Source organism: Bos grunniens, chromosome 29 (genome assembly GCF_055505025.1).
Source record: "Bos grunniens cultivar Pamir isolate PY7600 chromosome 29, Bosgru_T2T1.0, whole genome shotgun sequence".
In the NCBI taxonomy this organism is placed as follows: domain Eukaryota; kingdom Metazoa; phylum Chordata; class Mammalia; order Artiodactyla; family Bovidae; genus Bos; species Bos grunniens.
Genome location: NC_141193.1, coordinates 13,559,595 through 13,579,525, shown reverse-complemented (window position 1 = coordinate 13,579,525; position 19,931 = coordinate 13,559,595).

Sequence of the window (19,931 nt, the reverse complement as noted above, 5' to 3'; positions counted from 1 at the left end):
ATGCATGAACATGGAAAGTCAGCTCTAGCAATCCCTGAAATACACCAAGTGACAAGCAGGATGGCTGGTGACAGTCCCAATGTGCTGTGCCACCATAACGATGAGTAGTCTCCCATCCCATCTCAAAAATGTCCAGGTTGTGATGATAAATTAAATGGTTGCCTTAGTCCAGGGCTGCAACTTCCTTTTGCTAAGCCCCAGATCCCCCTCTGTGAGTTGGGGTACCGACCCCTCTGTGGGGAGGCTGGTTGCTAAGATGAATAAAGGGCGCACAGTGATTGCATAGCCCAGGCACAGGGTGGAGGCTTCATGTCAGCCCCCTGTGGGAGCTCAGAGCAGGCTGATGGGCCAAAGAAGGCTTTGAGGAAGAGAGGAAATTGCAGTAATTCTAACCCCACAGACTCATGGCGCCATGAGGAGGCCTGCTTGGGTCCAGGCAAATCTACACTGGATTCCATGCAATTGCATCCCCGTGGGCTGTGCAGAGAAGTGCCCGGGGTAGATTAGGGGTGATGAGGTGAGGGCTTTAGGCTGAGGGTGGGGACAGGCACCGGGATAAGTCAGGCAACCTAGCCTGTAGTGGCCAGAGCGTGTGAGGGTAAGTCAGGAAGTATTTTTAGAGGGTTTGGCTGGAAGTCTTAAAGAAAAGTGTAGAAGGAACAGGAAGAAGTGAAAGTGTTCTCTGCAGAGAAAAGAAAGAGCTGAGATCAGAAGGCAAGATACAACAGAGTGTGAGGGGAACTATAGACCATTATTGTTCATTTCTTTTTATTTTATTTATTTATTTATTTTTTGTTCATTTCTTTTTAAAAATATATTGAAGTATAGTTGATTTACAAAGTGAAAAGTGACATTCGCTCAGTTGTGTCTGCCTCTTTGCGACCCACAGACTATACGGTTCATGGAATTCTCCCCGACCAGAATACTGGAGTGGGTAGCTGTTCCCTTCTCCAGGGGATCTCCCCAACCCAGGGATCAAACCCAGGTCTCCTGCATTGCAAGTGGATTCTTACCACCTGAGCCACAAGGGAAGCCCAAGAATACTGGAGTGGGTAGCCTATCCCTTCTCCAGCAGATCTTCCCAATCCAGGAATTGAACCGGGGTCTCCTGCATTGCAGGTGGATTCTTTTACCAATTGAGCTATCAGGGAAACAATGTTGTGTTAAATTCTGCTGTTCAACAAAGTGACTCAGTTACACACACACACACACACACACACATGCACGCACACATGTGCGTGTGCATGTGTTTCATATTGTTTTCCATTACAGTTTATCATGGGATATTAAATATAATTTCCTGTATATATAGTAGGGCTTTATATATTCTCTCTATATTAGTTTGTATCTGATAATCCCAAATACCCAATCCTTCTCTTCCCCAACTCCATCCATCATAAGAACCACACATCTTGGCCTTTCCTGTTCTTGCACGAGCCCCCACTTCCCCATCCGTCCTGAGATGCACCTGATTTTTACCAAAGAAGGGAAATTAAAAAAAAAAAAAACAACCTGAAAAAAAAAAATAAAGTGAGAACCTGTTAACTCTGGATAAGGAGGGAGAGGCAGGTAAGGTTCAGGCTGACTGGAGTGTATTCTGTTTTCCCCAGAGTTGGCAGGACTGTTGCTATAGCAGATTTCAAGTGAACACAGATCTCATGGATGAGCTGGAGACCTGGGTCCTGGGTAATGTCTTCCTGAGGCTGAATTTCTCAGTTTTTGATCAAGAAAATGACAGGATTGGCCTGGCTCCTGCAGTGTAAATGCTGGATCTGCCTCAGGAATCAATCAGGCCCACTACAAATACACACTCACTCACACCAAGGGAACGCCCACCCAGGGATACTGGTGAACTGTTTGGTTCTCTGCAGAGCCCTATTCTAGATAAAGAATAAACAATTTCACTCTCAAAGGTACTAGCACAAATGAGTTTCTCTCTTTGGGTCTGGGAGATGCAGCAAAATTGGGAAGGATCTAGAATCAGTCAATCTGAACCACACTCAGAGAAGCCCAACTCCAACTGGTTTCAAGGAAAGGGGAGACTTATTGGAAGGACACTGGGGCTCTGGTACACAGAAACAAGAGCAGATCCAAAGATCTCAGTGATTGGACCCAAGAAATCAGAAGCTATCAGCTCATTATTTCTCTCCCTTCCCCTTTTCCTTCAATACTCTTTGATTCTCTTAGTCTCACGGCTTTCTTCTCTCTTCCCTATTGAAGGATTCTGAAGCTGCCTGCCTCAGGGTTTTATATCTCTAAGGCATCTAACTAGGAAGGAAAAAACCTAAGAAAACATCAGTTTACCAGGGAGGGCTCTGATTGGTCCCACTCAGATCATCTTTCCAGCCCTGGACCAATCATCCTGGCAGGGGCATGGGCTCCTATGATTTTTACTGGTCATGTGGCCCTGGCCCCACAGCAAACGTGATTGACAATTTCTTCCAGAACCACATAACAGGAACTAAGGAGAGGCAGCACCAAGGAAGTGTCAGGAGGATGCTCTAGACCATGAAAAGTTTATGACTGCCTGCCCACTCCACCACCTCCTCATTAATGCAGCACAGTTTGCAATAGCTAGGACATGGAAGCAACCTAGATGTCCACTGGCAGACAGATGGATAAGAAAGTTGTGGTATATACACACAACGGAATATTACTCAGCTATTAAAAAGAACACATTTGAATCCGTTCTAATAAAGTGGATTAAACTGGAGCCTATTATAGAGAGTGGAGTAAGTCAGAAAGAAAAACACCAAATACAGTATATTAATGCATATATATGGAATTTAGAAAGATGGTAACGATGACCCTGTATGTGAGACAGCAAAAGAGACAGATATGAAGAAGAGACTTTTGGACTCTGTGGGAGAAGACAAGAGTGGAATGATTTGAGAGAACAGTATTGAAATATGTATATTTCCATATGCGAAATAGATGACCAGTCCAAGTTTGGTGCATGAAGCAGGACACTCAAAGCCGATATACTGGGACAACCCAGAGGGATAGGATGGGATGGGGAGGGAGGTGAGAGCGGGGTTTGGGATGCAGGACACATGTACACCCATGGCTGATTCATGTCAATGTATGGCAAATACCACCACAATATTGTAAAGTGATTAGCCTCCAATTAATTAAAATAAATAAATTAATTTAAAAAATATATATTCTATATTCCCCATCTTAGAGGACCTTTGGCAGTGGCCTTCTCTACAGGTGCTTCTGGGTAAGGCCATTGAAGCTGTATTGGTTCTCTTTTGTCCCTACATCTCAGTCACCAACACTCTGCCACTAACATCTGCAGTATAGTTTCCAGTCCCACTTCCCAACTGTTGGACCCCTGCAGATCCCTGATTCTCCCCCTCCGACAGGCCCCATTACAGACCTTCCCTTGGCCTCCAATGCTGCATGTAACAGGGGATCCAGGATGCAAAGAGCCTTCAGCCTTTCTGAGCTTCCTCCTAGGGCAGAGCTACAAACCAGTTGGTTCCAGCTGCCATGGTTTGGCACTTTGGGAGTGGAAGCATCACTTCTTCCCAACTGGAGACCCTATGCAGAAGCCTAGGATGAGATATCAGGGGTCAGAGTCAGAGGGAGACCCAGACAAGAGCCAATACAGGAAAGAATAAATAAGGTGGAAAACACACCCCAACACAATGCGTACTATGGGCCTTTGCTCAGGCAAGATGATCGTCAGGGAACGCCACGTCTCCCTTCATTTCTTGCTCAACTTGAGCAACTACTTTGTGCCAGGTGCTATTGTCACACGAGTGTATGTTCCTCAGTTCTTTGTCTCTTCACAACAAAGATTTGGAGCGACGGACATTAAAGCCCTCGGCGCGTTACAGCTCTTGGGTCTTGGACAAACCATGTTACAGCTCTTAGGCAAATCAGTGTTACAGCTCTATTTAGAAGATAGCAGGAAAGTGAGAGAGAGAGAGAGAGAAAGAAAAGAGCGCACACACATGGGAGAGAGAGTCCCCGAGAAAGCACTTTGGCTCCTCCTTTTATATGTTTTTTTCCTCCACCTGGGCCTGCCCTATGCAAATTGGGCTTAGCCAGGAGTGCTGTTTGTTCTGTTTGTTCTGCCTGAAGTTTTCACTCTGGTCCTCGGACCTTCCTTGTCCTTTAGCCACCGCCATTTTGGACTCCTTTTCCCTATTCTACCTACCTAACACTATGATGGACCCCAGGAATAGAGGGCTGGTTTAGGAACCCACCACCAAGTCATGAAGGCAGATGAAGAAACAACCCACAAAGGATAGGGCCAGAGAGAGAAAACAGAAGAGGTGTGAGTGGCAGGCCAGAGGAGTGAAGGGCTTCCTCTTCAGGGAGCCAGAGAAAGGCTGGTGAATAGTGGGAAGTCTTGCTACCGTGCCGGGGTCCAGCCCCGGTGGATCCAGGGAATTCGAAGCGGGGACGGCGATGGCGATCAGGAAACTTCAGCTTATTTACATGTAATTAAAGATATAAAGAGTGGTTAAATAAGGATAGCTCAGTGAGGAAATTCAGTGGAGAAAAGAGGCTGAATAATTCAGCCAGAAGGTGAGAGAAAGAACGACATGGGGAGACCAAGTTTTGGTGAACAAGGCCCGCACTTTATTTTCCAAAGTAGTTTTTTATACCTTAAGTTATGCATAGAGGATAATGGGGGAAGGGGTAGAGTCATGCAGTAAGCCAGGCTTTCTTCCTGCAAACTTATCATATGCAAAAGTTTAGGTGATTTGCATCATCTTCTGCCCCGGAGGCCTGTTAACATTTTAAGACCCTTTCTTCAGAAAACTTATTTTTCTCTAAAGGTGATTAGTCAGGCGCCACCCTCCAAAAGCATTAGATAAAGTTGCATTCCTATAGGGCAAAGGTGTGGTGGGCTATAACAAGAAAAAGAATTAACTCAAGGGTCCCAGGTTACAAACATTAAAGCTACTACTTACACCAATTATATTAATCAATACACTGCCAGGGACACAGCAGGTAAGGGATATGGAGACTTAGCAGCAAACATTGGCCCAACAAGTGACAAACCCTTCACCAATACAATTTCGAATCAATCTTTTAACTGCTCAAAGGAATCTGTATTTAGACAGTTTAGAACATCTCATGCCTCTCACAGTTGGGAGGCTCTGAGCAATCACATGTGGCCGGAAAAACCTATTCAGGCAGGCTAGAGGACTTCCAAAGGAGTTTGTAGGTTGAAACACTATCACACCCAGGAACTTTATTAACTGGAGCTGTAAGTTAACTCTTTTTTCAGCGAGAGGTAGGGGGGGACAGCCCCCCATAAAGTCAGAGGTGTAGGTGAGAGCACAAAGCAGAAAGTAGGCAGACTCTGGTTTTGGGGATAGATGCTCAAGAATTTCCAGGGGGACTCCTGAGGCTCAATCCTGCCTTTGCCTATGCCGAGCCTCCTTCTTCATGACCTTTGCACGGGCGGAGTTCCTCAAGCTGGCTCCTGTCAGTGATAGAATTCCAGTTGAGCTATTCCAGATCCTGAAAGATGATGCTGTGAAAGTGCTGCACTCAATATGCAATATTCTGGGAGATGGCTCCCGGCATCTCCTCCTTTTTTATTTCTTAAAACAGCCAGATGCAGCTCAGTCGGGAGCTTCTGAATGTTCTGCTGAAGAATCCTGACAGTACAAGGAAGAATGATTATGAGAAGCAAAATTAGAACTAAAGATACTAGACAGAATGTTTTTTCCAGAAATAAAGTTAGAGAAGGTGTGAAAAAAGTCATTAGCTGCTCCAGCGGCAGTAAAATCCAGTCGAGAGTGTTCCAAAGTCTGTATTTGATTATGAAGTTTCCCTAAGTCCAGGCCAATGTCAGAGCTGTTCCAAACACCTGAGATATGATTTTTGATTTTTTCCCATTCATAATCTGTCTCGTTTACCTTTAAAAATGTCACGCAGATCCACCGGTAATCAGCGTGGCATGACAGAGCCATTTTCACCTTTAAAGCCTGTAACTCAGTCCCAATATGCATTATTGCCTCCTCCAAGGCATGTACACTCATCTCCAACTTTCTATCTATAACTTCCTGTGTTGCTAGAGTTAAAGAAACATTTTTAGACATGGTATTAACATATTGGGCAGTATGCACTTGTTGAGTCAATGATATTGCTGCACAGTAACAGAAGTAATTGCTTCTATTAAAGCTGATATTCCTAAAATAAGTAGGCCCACAAACCGTCGCGTGATCACATTAAATCTTGTAGTTGTAACACAGCGAGACCATAATTAACATATCAATAAGTGGTTACATCATAAGATAAGGTGGAGCAAACATATTGAGAGCATGCATTGTTCACCAGTCACTACATTGGGTCCACCAGTGAAAAGTCACATGTACATTAAGTTTTCCAGAATCGTTGGTAAAGAAAAAAACATAAGGAGAGGGTAGACAAGCTAAAACAGAATAAGGAGAATTATTTTCTGGTTGGAGTTCACACTGCAGCAGCCCTGTTGGTCTCGCCGGGATCTCGATGTTTATCTTGCTTCCCCTTCTGGCGGGCTCCTCTTTTGTGATCGAAGCATTGGGGAAACCGGATGTCTGAGGGACTGCAACATGGCGAATCAGCCTGTCCCGGATCTAAATTGGAGAATCTGCATCCTGTGGAAAAATACAAGCACATTCTCGACCGCTAGTTAATAATGGGTCAGGACCCTTCCATTGTCCTGAGAGGAGGTCCTTCCATTTGACTAGTGGTTTTGCATTCAATTGCTCTGGGCACCAATGGCGAAGCATTGCAGTAGTTCCGGCTGAATCAATACTTTAAATATTTATTATGAAAAGAGCATGTTGCAAGATTTGAGGGGGAGAACTATACTTAAACCCCCATTCTTTTAATTTTTGAATTTGGATTTTTAATGTTTGATGTGCTCTTTCCACAATGGCTTGTCCCTGTGGATTATAAGGGATGCCTGTATTATGTTTAATTTGAAACTTTATACAAAATTCCTGAAAAGACTTAAAAGTGTAAGCAGGAGCATTGTCAGTTTTCAGAGCTTTTGGCAGGCCCAAATATGAAAAACAAGTAAAGAGATGTTGTATTACATCTTTAATTGCTTCCCCTGTACGAGCAGTTGCAATAATAATGTGAGAAAAGGTATCTACAGTTACATGAACAAAGGACAGTTTTCCAAATGAAGAGACATGAGTTACATCCATCTGCCAGAGTGCATTAGGTTTGAGACCGCGAGGGTTAACTCCCATAGGTAGACTATTATAAAGAGTGGGGCACAATCTCTCAAGCAGTCTCTCTGGGAATTTGGAATTGATATCTTAAAGCAGTAGCATATTGATGATGAAGTGAGTGAGAGGCTCTGGCCTCCTCAATCACAGTAGCCACTGTATTTCTGGTTAACAAGTCAGCCAAATCATTAAAGGCATTTAAAGGGCTGGGCAATCCGGAATGAGCCCGAATGTGTCCAATGAAAAATATTTAATTTCTTTTCCAAATATGTTGCTGTAATTTAGTTAACAAATGAAATATGGTAGTTTTATTTTCAGGCAAAACCGCAGTTTCAATGTGTGGAAACAACCTGACAATATACTGAGAATCAGAATAAAGGCTAAATTCCTCATCTGCAAACATAGCAAAAGCCTCTACGACTGCTGTTATTTCAGCTCTTTGAGCTGAAGTTTCCTGTGTTTCTAAAACCTTTTGGTGATTTTTAGTAACTATGGAGGCTTTACTGTTTGCTGACCCGTCAGTAAAGGCTATCTGAGCATTTGGAATAGGAGACTGTTTGCATCTGATGGGAAAAATAACTGGAATAGGGAACTGTTTGTATCTAACAGGGAAAATAACTGGGTGTCTAGATGTAAAATTTAACAAAACATTGGAGGGTAAATGATGCAAAAATTTGACCACAACAGTTTTCTATAGCAATCTGTCAATTTTCATCAAACATTAGAAGAGCATCAAGTTGTTCTTTATTATATGGAATTACAATTTCTGATGGCTCTTTACCAAATAATCCAATGCTCTGCTTTTTTCCTTTAATATCAAAGTAGCTATCAATCCTGGATAAGAAGCCACTACTTTTTTAGTTTGAGTGGGAAGATGGACCCACTCTAGGGGGCCGTTTTGCCATAAAACCAATTTTTTGTCTGGCTACCCCAGTTACACCTAGGGGGTTTTATGGCAAAGGAATTGTCAAGCAGTTGTCAATTTAATTTTTAAAATTTTTAAAATTTACATTTTAACAACATAAATTTAGAGATATGTTAATTTAGGTCTAATGTTTAGTTTAGGTCTCTGTATAAATTTAAATAATAAATGTATAACCTCCTTATCTCATATTGGTATACAGATATACCTAAATGCAAAATGTATTTATATATGTATTTATATATGGCAACAAGTATAAACTTATTGACACGTAATATATATAAATCAATATACTTGAATTAATCTTTATAATTAATATATTAATTAATATATATTACAGCAATACAACATGTACACAGCTAATACCAACCAACACAAACCAATGTACTGTAATAATACATGTCACACATATATAATATAATTATACAGTATATAGAACATATATCATCACAGCACATCAATCCATACCAATTAATATCAGCCACACACACATTACTGCAATATATATTTAATTATACAGTATATATATAATATGCATATGTAGTATACATATTAATTTATATACAAATTAATTAAGTATAGATCTATAGATAGAAATAGTTATACCTTTTTTATATTTTATTTATACCCATACCTAATTAGGCAAACTGTAATTAGGCAAATATATTTATATTATGTATTTATAACAATATATAAAGTATTGTTAATTGTACCACCTGTTGATAACTAAGAAATTAAGAAAACCCTTCTCTGAGTATCTCCTATTTGAGACAGCACGTCCCTCCCCCATAGGGTAAAGGGGAGCATAGGAACTACATAGGGTTGGAAAGTTCCACAGGTATCCTCAAACTGCCAATCTAACATTTTGAACTTTTAACTACTGTGGGGGCTTGAGGGCAAATGAAACAAAATTTGACCCCTGAAATCTATCAGGGCAACTTGCCAATCATCACTATTTTATAAAAGACTTGTAGTTGATGCTTATTGAATGGAATTATTATATTTGCTACTTCTTTTCTAAAAAGTTCCACACTTCTTTTTTCCTCCTTTTATAATTAATTGTGCCACCAAGCTGGGATAAGGTAAAACTATTTTTGTTGGGGTCACTGGTAGATGGAACCAATGGGTCTTTTTGTCATAAGCACCCTGTAGGTGTATGTTTTGTGGCAAGAATAATTTAATCTCATCTTTTGGTAATATTAATCCTAATTAACTGATCATTTAAAGTCTCATCTACTGTAACAAGAGCTGACTCTGTCTCATTAGTCAACTTTCTCTTAGAACTGGAATTAAGATCGCTTTTTAAGCAATCAAATAAAGGCTTTAAATCTGCAGTAGTCAGTTTTAAATGTGGGCGTACCCAATTAATGTCCCCTAATAATTTTTGGAAATCATTTAAACTTACTAAACAATCTCTCCGCAGCTTCAAAAGGGCATTATCAGTTTTCAAAACTTTTGGCAGACCTAAATATGAGAAGCAAGTAAACAGGTGTAGCACAACATCTTTATAAGCTTCTCCAGTTATCGTTTTGTAACCTAAATCTGGTCTATAGCTTTTTAGATGACAAGCAACCATCTAATCTTTGCTTGAATACTTCCAGCAACGGTGAACTTACTACTCTTCAAGGTTTTAAACTCTCCCTCACCTTTTTCTCTGCAGCATTCCCACCCCACATACTACTTTCTCTAATCCCACCAACTCATTTTCAGTAGCATGTGTTGGCCAGAAGCTGGGCCAGTCTTTCCCAGCAAGGTTAAGAGACGTCTGTTCCTGTGTCTAATAGCCCTGACATTTTATTTTCTTGAATTTTAAAGGCCTAGAAGCTGTAATTTCCTGTACCCAAAAAGCTAGATCACTAGATCCAAATCCTCTGGGGCCCCTAGCTTGAGAAGTCAAGGTTTTTCTTGTCTGATAGTAAGGTAAAAGCAAAAACTGTGTTATTCTTTGACCTTTATTAATTTGCACAGTTTTGGTAGGTGGCAAGATCAAAACTTTAATTTCTCAATATAATCAGAATCTACTACACCATGCACCACCGAAATTCCTTGAAAAGAAAGCAAACTTTGTCTCAGCACAAATCTTACAATGCCCTCAGGCAGGGGGCCAGCCACTCCCGTTGGAATCGGAGCAACCAGCACGTCGGGGGTTAATATTGTTGGTAAATCCCCTTACCGCTTTTCTCTTAGCCTGGGTGAGACCCCCTGAGGGGGTTTTCTCCAAGGAGCATGCTCTGCATATTGTGCACGCAGTCTGTTTTAAAAACTCCACTGTTCAAAAAACTTTTTATCTGCCTCATGCTTAGGCAACACTTTGAGAGGCTTTGGGGGCAAAGTGGGGAACTCTTGGGCCCTGGAAGGCGCAAACGGAGGCGCCAGCGATCGCCTTAAATCAGAAAGTGGTGGATAAGTTTTTTTTTTTTTTCAAAAGCTTTGTGCAGAGGGGGAGGGAGCTCGCCAGGGCGCCTGGTCACAGCGTCTCTTACTGTCTCTCTCTCTCCCTCTCTTCCTGCCTTTCTCACTTTTCTCTCCCCCTTCCTTTTTCGCTACCCTTCTCTTTCCCTCGTTTCTTTCCCTTTACCCTCTTTCTCTCTTTTTCTTCCCTCCTCCCTCTCTTTCTCTCTGTATCTCTTTTTCTAACTTCCTTTCTTCCTTTCTCAATCTTGCTGCGTTCCCTGATTCCTTCCTTCTCCGTTCCTCTCTCTTTATCACTCTTTAGCTCTTTCTCTATCTTTAGATCTTTCTCTATTTTCTTTCCTTTTTTCTTTTTCATTTTCTTTTCTTTTTTCTTTTTCTTCTTCTTCTTCTTTTTTTTTTTCCACTTGAGTGAGGCCCCCCTCAGGGGGTTTTCTGCAAGGAGCGGGCTCTGTATATTGTGTATTCTTTAAAAGCTCCTTTGTTTAAAAGAAAACTTTTTTTTTTTTTTTTCTTTTTCATCCTTAGGCAATGCTCTGGGAGGCTTTGGAGGTAAACTGGGGAGTTCCTAGGCCCTGGGAGGTGCAAGCGGAGGTGGCGTAGTCGCCTTAAATCAGAAATTGTTGGATAAATTTTTAAAGGTTTGTGTAGAGGGGAGGGGGCTCGCCAGGGCTCCCGGCCGCAGCGTCCTGTAAGCCCTTTCCTTCCTCCGGAGGTAGAGCACAGTCTCCCTCCTTTTTTTCGACAATGGCAGAAAATATGATCTGTGCAGAAGGTGGAGACCCACCTTCCACCATCCACCGCTATAGCCTCTCCCATAGGCTATCCAACAGCCTCATGACGGGGGTCCATAACATTTTTAATCACATTTGTAGGATAAGTTTTTAGTTTTTTTTTTTTTTTTTTACCTTCACACAAGTATCTAAATTAACAGTACCCTCTTCTGGAAACCAAGGACACTGTTCTTGTACAAATGAAAAAAATGATTGAATGGTAGCTTTTTAAACTTTGATTCCTCTCTTACTTAATAACTGCAAAATTACTCCTATAAAGAGCTGTCTTTCATTTGATTCAGTGTTACCCATGTCAGAAAATTAAGTATAGTAGAAGATATAGTTTTAGTTTTCAAAGATCAGGTTTCTTTCAACATTTTAACTCTAGAAACCGGGTTTTCTCTCAAACCCCTTTGACACTTTCAATAAAAACCGGGTTTTCTCTCAAACCCTTTTAACACTTCCCACCACTACTCGCCCTGTCTGTCCTACAGGGGGTCCGCTGCAACCTGGGTGGGGGCCTATCCATCCCGTAAATTCAACACTTTCTCAACACTTTCTCAACACTTTTTCTGAGGTACCTACCTTCGAATTAGCCTGTTTCGGGCGCGCCATCTCCCAGCACCACCCCACCTGAAACACATCCCTAAATCCCACAGTGATCACGTGTGTGCAGATTGGCCATATGTCCATGGTTACATATGCTTGGCACTTGAGATGGCACTTGATTATAATCAGCTTTAAGGGAGTGAACGAGTACTGGCTGTGGAGCTGATAAGGTGAGGAAAGGTGAGAACAGAATCTTTTTTTTTTAAAACAGTAAATATGAAGTGACCTAAATGGAGACTCAAGTGAACAGTTTATCAAACTCATTTTCCAAGTCGACTTCATGGAACCATAAGTAATGTTCCTGTTGGTGAGAAACCACCGATAAGAGTAACAATAGCTTTGGTTAATCACATAGGCTATCTCACTGCCTACCCATGATCCCTGGCAAGGCAGGAGCCCCTCTGTAGATGTGAAAGAAGTCTCTTCCGATCTTCTGGCTCCAGCACTGGTGACAGACACATAGTAGGCCCTCATGAAATACATGGTGAATAAATGAATATATGAATGAGGAGATGATTCCACTAGAATACACTGCTGCATCCGTGTCAAGAGACACAAGCTGTCAGAAGAATCTACAAACATGAATAAGCAAGGACGTAGTCCTCAGAGTCTCTTACAAAGGGGAAAATCTGGGACATCCCAAGGCCCATTCAATTTTAAGTGTCCATTGACAGGCCAACATGCAGCCAACTGCCTTAAAAATGCATTTAATGTTATCAGAAATCCTTCCAGTAGGACATGGAGAGAAAAGAATAGAATACAAAACAGCATGATCCCAGGCATGCAGAGCACATGGAAGACAGTGCAGTGTCTTCGCCAGGCATGTACACACTGGAGCAGTTCTGCCTGGGTTCAATCAAAGGACAGGAGTCAGAAAGTTGGGGGCAGGTGACAGCAAGGCCACCATGGGAGCCACTGCAGATGCCCGAGGCCCGAGACAGGGCAGGGCTAGGATGGGGGGAGACAGTGACACAGCATCCACACACAGGTAGAGAGACAATAAGTCTTTTTTCAGGGGGGTTGGTGATACCTCCCACTCTAAGGAGCTCAGACTACATGGAAAGTAGGAAAGGGATAGTTGCTAATGTGTGTTCCCTCCTCCCGGAGGAGAAAATGTATCACTCTTTCCTCACTTGGGATTCAGTGGAAGATAATGAGGCCCACAGGCAACTCTACTACCCGCAGTGGGTGGAGGCCAGACCAGTGCCCTTGGTCACCACTCCCAAAGGTGAGGCTGCAGAATGTTCCAGTGGGGAGGAGATGCTGCCGAGGGTTCAGCTCAGGGCAGCCCTCCAGATCTGACCTCCATGGTGGAAAAAGCAAGCTATTGACAGCTCTTGCTCAATGAGGATCTATCCTGGGACTGTTCTGCCGAAAAACAAATACTTTGCGCTGGTATCAGATCCTGTAAAAAGTGAACCCTGGGGGAAAAGCAAAAGTAAAGACTGAAAGCAAAAGGCAGCATGTTCTAAGCAGGAGGATGCTCAGATCAGAGTAAGGTGTGCAGCCCTAGAGTTGGCTGGTGGCGCCTCTCCTGCCTTGCTTCTGCATAAACAATTAGTGCCAGCTCTCCCCGCTGGGAGCAGAGCAGAAACACAGAAATTTGGGGACTGAGATCCTGGGTTTGCACTGTGGATGTTTAGCTGTGTGACCTTGATCATGTCCCTTAACCTCAGTTTCCTCATCTGGAAAATGGGTACCATGATGATAATCCTACCTTGGGGATCATGTGTGTGACTGGGATGAGCAAGCAGCCATGAGAGGTATTTGCAAGCTTCTGAACCTGAATAAATCTTAATTATTCTGTTTCCTGGTGGCAATCTGATGATTAGAGGTGAATCCTGACTTCCCCAGCACTCAATATTGAGTGAGGAAAATGACTGCTCTTTCTGAACCATAACACAGAACTCTGACTGAGCCAATGCTTCTGTTTTCCTGGCTCCAATTACTCCCCTCCTCAGCTTTACCAGCAAACCTTTCCTTGCCAGCTCCTTCGAGCCTGAAAACACACTATGAAGAGAGTTTTAAAGGCCTTTGGTTTCTTCTCAGTTTTCCATATCTTCCTAGGGTAGCACAAGAAGCTGTTACCATGACAACTTGCACAGTTCAATCTCTGCTTGTTATATGGAACTGGCCCCATTCTGCCCCTCATTTCGAAAACACCTGCAGTTGCCTTAGAAACCTTTTCAAAACCTGCTGCTTAATGAGGATATGTGTGCTGAGCTGATATAATTTTTAAACAGAGCACAGCCAAAGTACAGTCCTTAGCATGTTGGCCATAGCTGCGAACAATTACCTGCCACCGCCACCATCCCCTTCACCACATAACCAGGCAATGGTTACCAGGGGACTATTAGTGGTCCTGTTCAGCCATTGGTCAGAGCCACACTGGGCCCTTTCCACAAGCATCCCACTGTCAGTGAGCCCATTCAGTAAAAGGTCCAGGGAGTGGTGGTCTGCAGTCAGACAGTGAGGTAGTAGGGAGATCCTGGCCTGCACTCTGGGGACCTCCAGGCCACCTGCCCTCAGGCCAGCAGGTAATCTGGGTGGCCAGAGAACAGGCTGGGAGCTGTGTCCTGCAGGGCTCCAGAGCCCTCACCAAGGACACCCACAGGGCTTGGCCCAGGCCTTGAGGCAGTGGAGAACCTGTTCCCCATCACTGCCTCTGGGAATTAATGGCAGTGGCAGTCTGCACAGAGAGCAGTCTGTGGGACCTGGTCCCTGTCATTTGGGCTGCCTGAAGAGCCTGAGGGCCAAGTGGGTCTGGGATGCTGACCTAAAGGGGGCCACCAAATGAGATTTGCCTCTTCAGCCATGATCTTGATCTCTGAGCGGGATCATTGTCCTTTGAGACCTTGCCCTTTCTTGTTAGAATAGAGAATAACATTTGCTTGGTGGGGATTTACAGGAACAATGGGAACATCATTACCTAACCATGACCTAACCTCAAGAACAAAGGATCTAACACCAAGATTTTGCAACAACTAACCATGCCCCTCCCTCACTTTTCCCAGAAAAGGGGTTTACTGATAGATTTCAGGGAGCTGGGAGAGTTTCAGACATTAGCCACCCATCTTCTTGCTGGGCCCTGTAATAACCCTCTGCCAGCTACATCTGACCTTACAAACCTCTGGGTCTTGCAGGTACAGGGTCCTGTGCAACAATGTGGCCACAGTTAAAGAGAAACCAGGGCAGAGCCTCTTCAAATGTACTCATGACTCAGGCAGGAATCTACAGAAGCCATCACCACACAGGTGAGAGTTGGCAGAGCTGTATTAGTGCTGCAGTGAACTCTGGACTCTTTCCCTTACAGTGCAGAATGTCCACCAGGAGCTAGGCTCTCCAGCAGCTGCCCACCTGGTTTTAACTGACTCACCCTCTTGGGCTCTCTTCCACATTCCCAGTAATCTCCAGAGAACATAGTCAGTCAGAGCTCTTACACCCTGCTGAAAACTGGGAGGGGAATTTAGAGGAGAATGGATACATGTATACGTATGAGAGTCCCTTAGCTGTCCGCCTGAAGCTATCACACATGGTTAATTGGCTACACTTATGTGCTTAGTTGCTCAGTCCAGTCTGACTCTTTGCGAGCCCATGGACTGTAGTCTGCCAGGCTCCTCTGACCAGGTAAGAACACTGGAGTGGGTTGCCATACCCTCCTCCAGGGGATCTTCCCAACCCAGGGATTGAACCCAGGTTTCCCATATTGCAGGCAGATTCTTTACCATCTAAGACATCAGGGAAGCCCAAGAATACTGGAGTGGGTAGTCTATCCCTTCTCTAGGGGAACTTCCTGACCCAGGAATAGAATCAGGGTCTCCTGCATTGCAGGTGGATTCTTTACCAGCTGAGCTACTATACTCTAATACAAAATAAAACTTAAAAAACAAATGAAAAAAAGAAACGTGATGTTCAGTGCACTTTTGGGAGCACAAGTTATTCAAATTTTGATGTCTCTGCATATATTCTTAGGGATAAGACTGCCAGGCTTAAAGAGATGGGAATACCAGACCACCTGACCTGCCTCCTGAGAAATCTGCATGCAGGTCAAGAAGAAACAGTTAGAACTGGACATGGAATGGCAGACTGGTTCCAAATCATGAAAGGAGTATATTGTCACTATATACACTATATACAATATATGTATATATAGTGTATATTGTCACTCTGCTTATTTAACTTACATGCAGAGTATATTATGTGAAATGTCAGAATGGATGGAGCACAAGCTGGAATCAAGATTGCCGGGAGAAATATCAATAACCTCAGATATGCAGATGACACCACCTTTATGGCAGAAAGCGAAGAAGAACTAAAGATCCTCTTGATGAAAGTGAAAGAGGAGAGTGAAGAAGTTGGCTTAAAACTCAACATTCAGAAAACGAAGATCATGGCATCCAGTCCCATCACTTCATGACAAATAGATGGGGAAAAAATGGAAACAGTGACAGACTTTATTTGGGGGTGCTCCAAAATCATGGCAGATGATGACTGCAGCCATGAAATTAAAAGACGCTTGCTCCTTGGAAGAAAAGTTATGAGCAACCTAGACAGCATATTAAAAAACAGAGACATTACTTTACCAACAAAGGTCCATCTAGCCAAAGCTATGGTTTTTCCAGTAATCATGTATGGACGTGAGAGTTGGACTCTAAAGAAAGCTGAGCGGCGAAGACTTGATGCTTTTGAACTGTGGTGTTGGAGGAGACTCTTGAGAGTCCCTTGGACTGCAAGGAGATCCAACCAGTCCATCCTAAAGGAAACCAGTCCTGAATATTCATTGGAAGGACTGATGCTGAAGCTGAAACTCCAATATTCTGGCCACCTGATGTGAAGAACTGACTCATTTGAAAAGACCCTGATGCTGGAAAGATTGAGGGAGGAGAAGGAGCCAACAGAGGATGAGCTGGTTGGATAGCATCACTGACTCGATTGACATGAACTTGAGTAAACTCCGGGTGTTGGTGATAGAAAGGGTGGCCCGGTCTGCTGCAGTCCATGGGGTCTCAAAGAGTCAGACACAACTGAACAACTGAAATGAACTGATCTGAGGACTGCCAGATCATGTGGCAGCTCTATTTTCAACTTTAAAAGTCACTTCCATATGGTCCTTATAATGGCTGTTACCAGTTACATATCACCAGTAGCAAATGACGGTCCTTTTTTTTCTTAATCCAGCTTCAGCATTTCTTGAATGTAGACTTTTTGATAGCAGTCTTTTTAGCTCATCACACAAATGTGACTATCATGATTCAAAATATTGTTTTGGATATTGAAAGACAATACCACAAACTTTTCAGTATCTTCAAAAGTGTTTCATATTTGTTTTTTGAAAGTGAATTTTAATTATGAGAAATGCTTAAAAATAATTTGAAATCTGTTTTAGTAATGATGGGAATAAGCAAACTGATAAATAAACTTTTATTTCAAAATAGTTGTGACTGTAGAGTGGCGGTAAAGAATCCATCTGCCAATGTAGGAGAGTCAAGGGACACAAAGTGTCCATTCCCTGGGTCAGGAAGATCTTCTGGAGTAGGAAATGGCAACCCACTTCAGTATTTTTTCCTGGAAAAGTCTATGGACAAAGGAGCCTGGTGGGCTAGAGGACTTGGGGTCACAAAGAGTTGGACATGACTGAGCACACACATGCACTGACACATACACACACTTGGAAAATGGTGATTCTATCCTTAATTTTTTGAGGAATAGTCATACTGTTTTCCATAGCAACTGTACACTTTACATTTCCACCAGTAATATAAATAAAGGCTCAAATTCCTCCACATCTTTGCCAATGATTCACATTTTTTTTTTTAACAATAGTTATTCTAGTGGATAGGAAGTGCTATCTCATTTAATTTTGATTCACATTTCCCTAATGACTACTGATGTGGAATGTCCTCATGTGCTTATTGGTGATTGGTGTATCTTCTTTAAAGAGATGTCTGCTCAAGTCCTTTGCCCATTTTAATTGGGTTATCTTTTCACTGTTGAGTTATAGGAGTTCTTCAAGTATTCTGTATATCAATTCATTAGCACTAATTTTTTAAAGTTGGATTGGCTATACAAATATGAGACAGAATGGATTTCAGAGCAAAGTATCTTACTAGGGATTAAAAAGGTCATTTTATGATGTGCTGTGCTTAGTCGCTCAGTCGTGTCCAACTCTTTGCAACTCTATGGTTCCTCTGTCCTTGGGGATTCTCCAGGCAAGAATACGGGAATGGGTAGCCATTCCCTCTCCAGGGGATCTTCCCAACCCAGGGATTGCATTCAGGTCTCCCGAATTGCAGGTGGATTCTTTCCTGACTGAGGCACCAGGGGAGCCCCACTTTATGACAAACAGGTCAATTATCAAAACATAACACCTGGAAATGTTTTATGGAACAGTAAATTTGAACAATTCAAGTCATTCAAAGTGCATTCTCTATTTACAATGAAATTAAATTGCAATTCAATGTTTACTGGACAGAAAAGAATAAAGTAGTAGCATAATGCTGATTTTTGGTCTTTTACTACCTGCAATTCTGCTTAAGAGGGAGCAGATAAAATAGCAGTACTTATGTGTCTTCATTGCTAGACATACCCGACCTGGGTTATTTGTTTGATTTTCATGGTTCAGCACCTGCTCACTTCTCCTATCTGGCCATCCTTAGCCAAAGGGTCTGCATTTATCAGTCCCAGATAAATCACTCCAAACAAGAAGTGTAAGTGCTGCTGCTGCTAAGTCACTGTTAGACTCTGTGTGACCCCATAGATGGCAGCCCACCATGTAAGTGCTAAATGTCCATTTTAAGTGCTAAGTCTTTAACATAAACCAATAAGACTTTTTTTCTTAATATTTTCCACTACTGACTCTTTAGCTTCCCCTGGCTCCAGTTCTACTCTTTTGAATATCACTTGCACCTATGTTCCCAGAAATACAGTCCTCAATTATACCCAACATCATTCCTATTCAGAATGGCCCTGATACATGCATGGAGAGAGAAAGAGAAGAGAGTTCCTCACTCTTTTTACATGTACATTCATTCCACGTACATACGCTGAATACCTGTACAGCAAGTTGGCTACATACAAACCTTGGCAGGTATGTTCTCCAGGCAAGGTCTAAGCAAGGTCAGAAGGTGGTCACAGGCCTGCTCCCATGCTTCTGAAATCCGAGCAAGACCACCTCCATTTTATTTTCCCTAACAATTGACTTTAAGTTGAAGAGCATAAGAATAAGGACCAAGAACACAAGCAACCTTATGAATTCTATAAGTCAAATAACAATTCCATAGTCAATAGAAATAAAGTGATCAAAGAAACAAGTAACGGGTAAGCAATGGAAAAAATAATTTTTGAGCAGTACAGATCAGATCAGTTGCTCAGTCGTGTCTGACTCTTTGCAACCCAATGAATCGCAGCACGCCAGGCCTCCCTATCCATCACCAACTCCCGGAGTTCACTCAGACTCACATCCATCTAGTCAGTGATGCCATCCAGCCATCTCATCCTCTGTCATCCCCTTCTCCTCCTGTCCCCAATCCCTCCCAGCATTAGAGTCTTTTCCAATGAGTCAACTCTTCGCATGAGGTGGCCAAAGTACTGGAGTTTCAGCTTTAGCATCATTCCTTCCAAAGAAATCCCAGGGCTGATCTCCTTCAGAATGGATTGGTTGGATCTCCTTGCAGTCCAAGGGACTCTCAAGAGTCTTCTCCAACACCACAGTTCAAAAGCATCAATTCTTCGGCACTCAGACTTCTTCACAGTCCAACTCTCACATCCATACATGACCACAGGAAAAACCATAGCCTTGACTAGACGAACCTTTGTTGGCAAAGTAATGTCTCTGCTTTTGAATATGCTATCTAGGTTGGTCATAACTTTCCTTCCAAGGAGTAAGCGTCTTTTAATTTCATGGCTGCAGTCACCATCTGTAGTGATTTTGGAGCCCAGAAAAATAAAGTCTGACACTGTAGGATTAAGTAAAGAAAAAGTCCCATCATGGATGAGAATTATGATTCTGTACATCAAATATGTCCA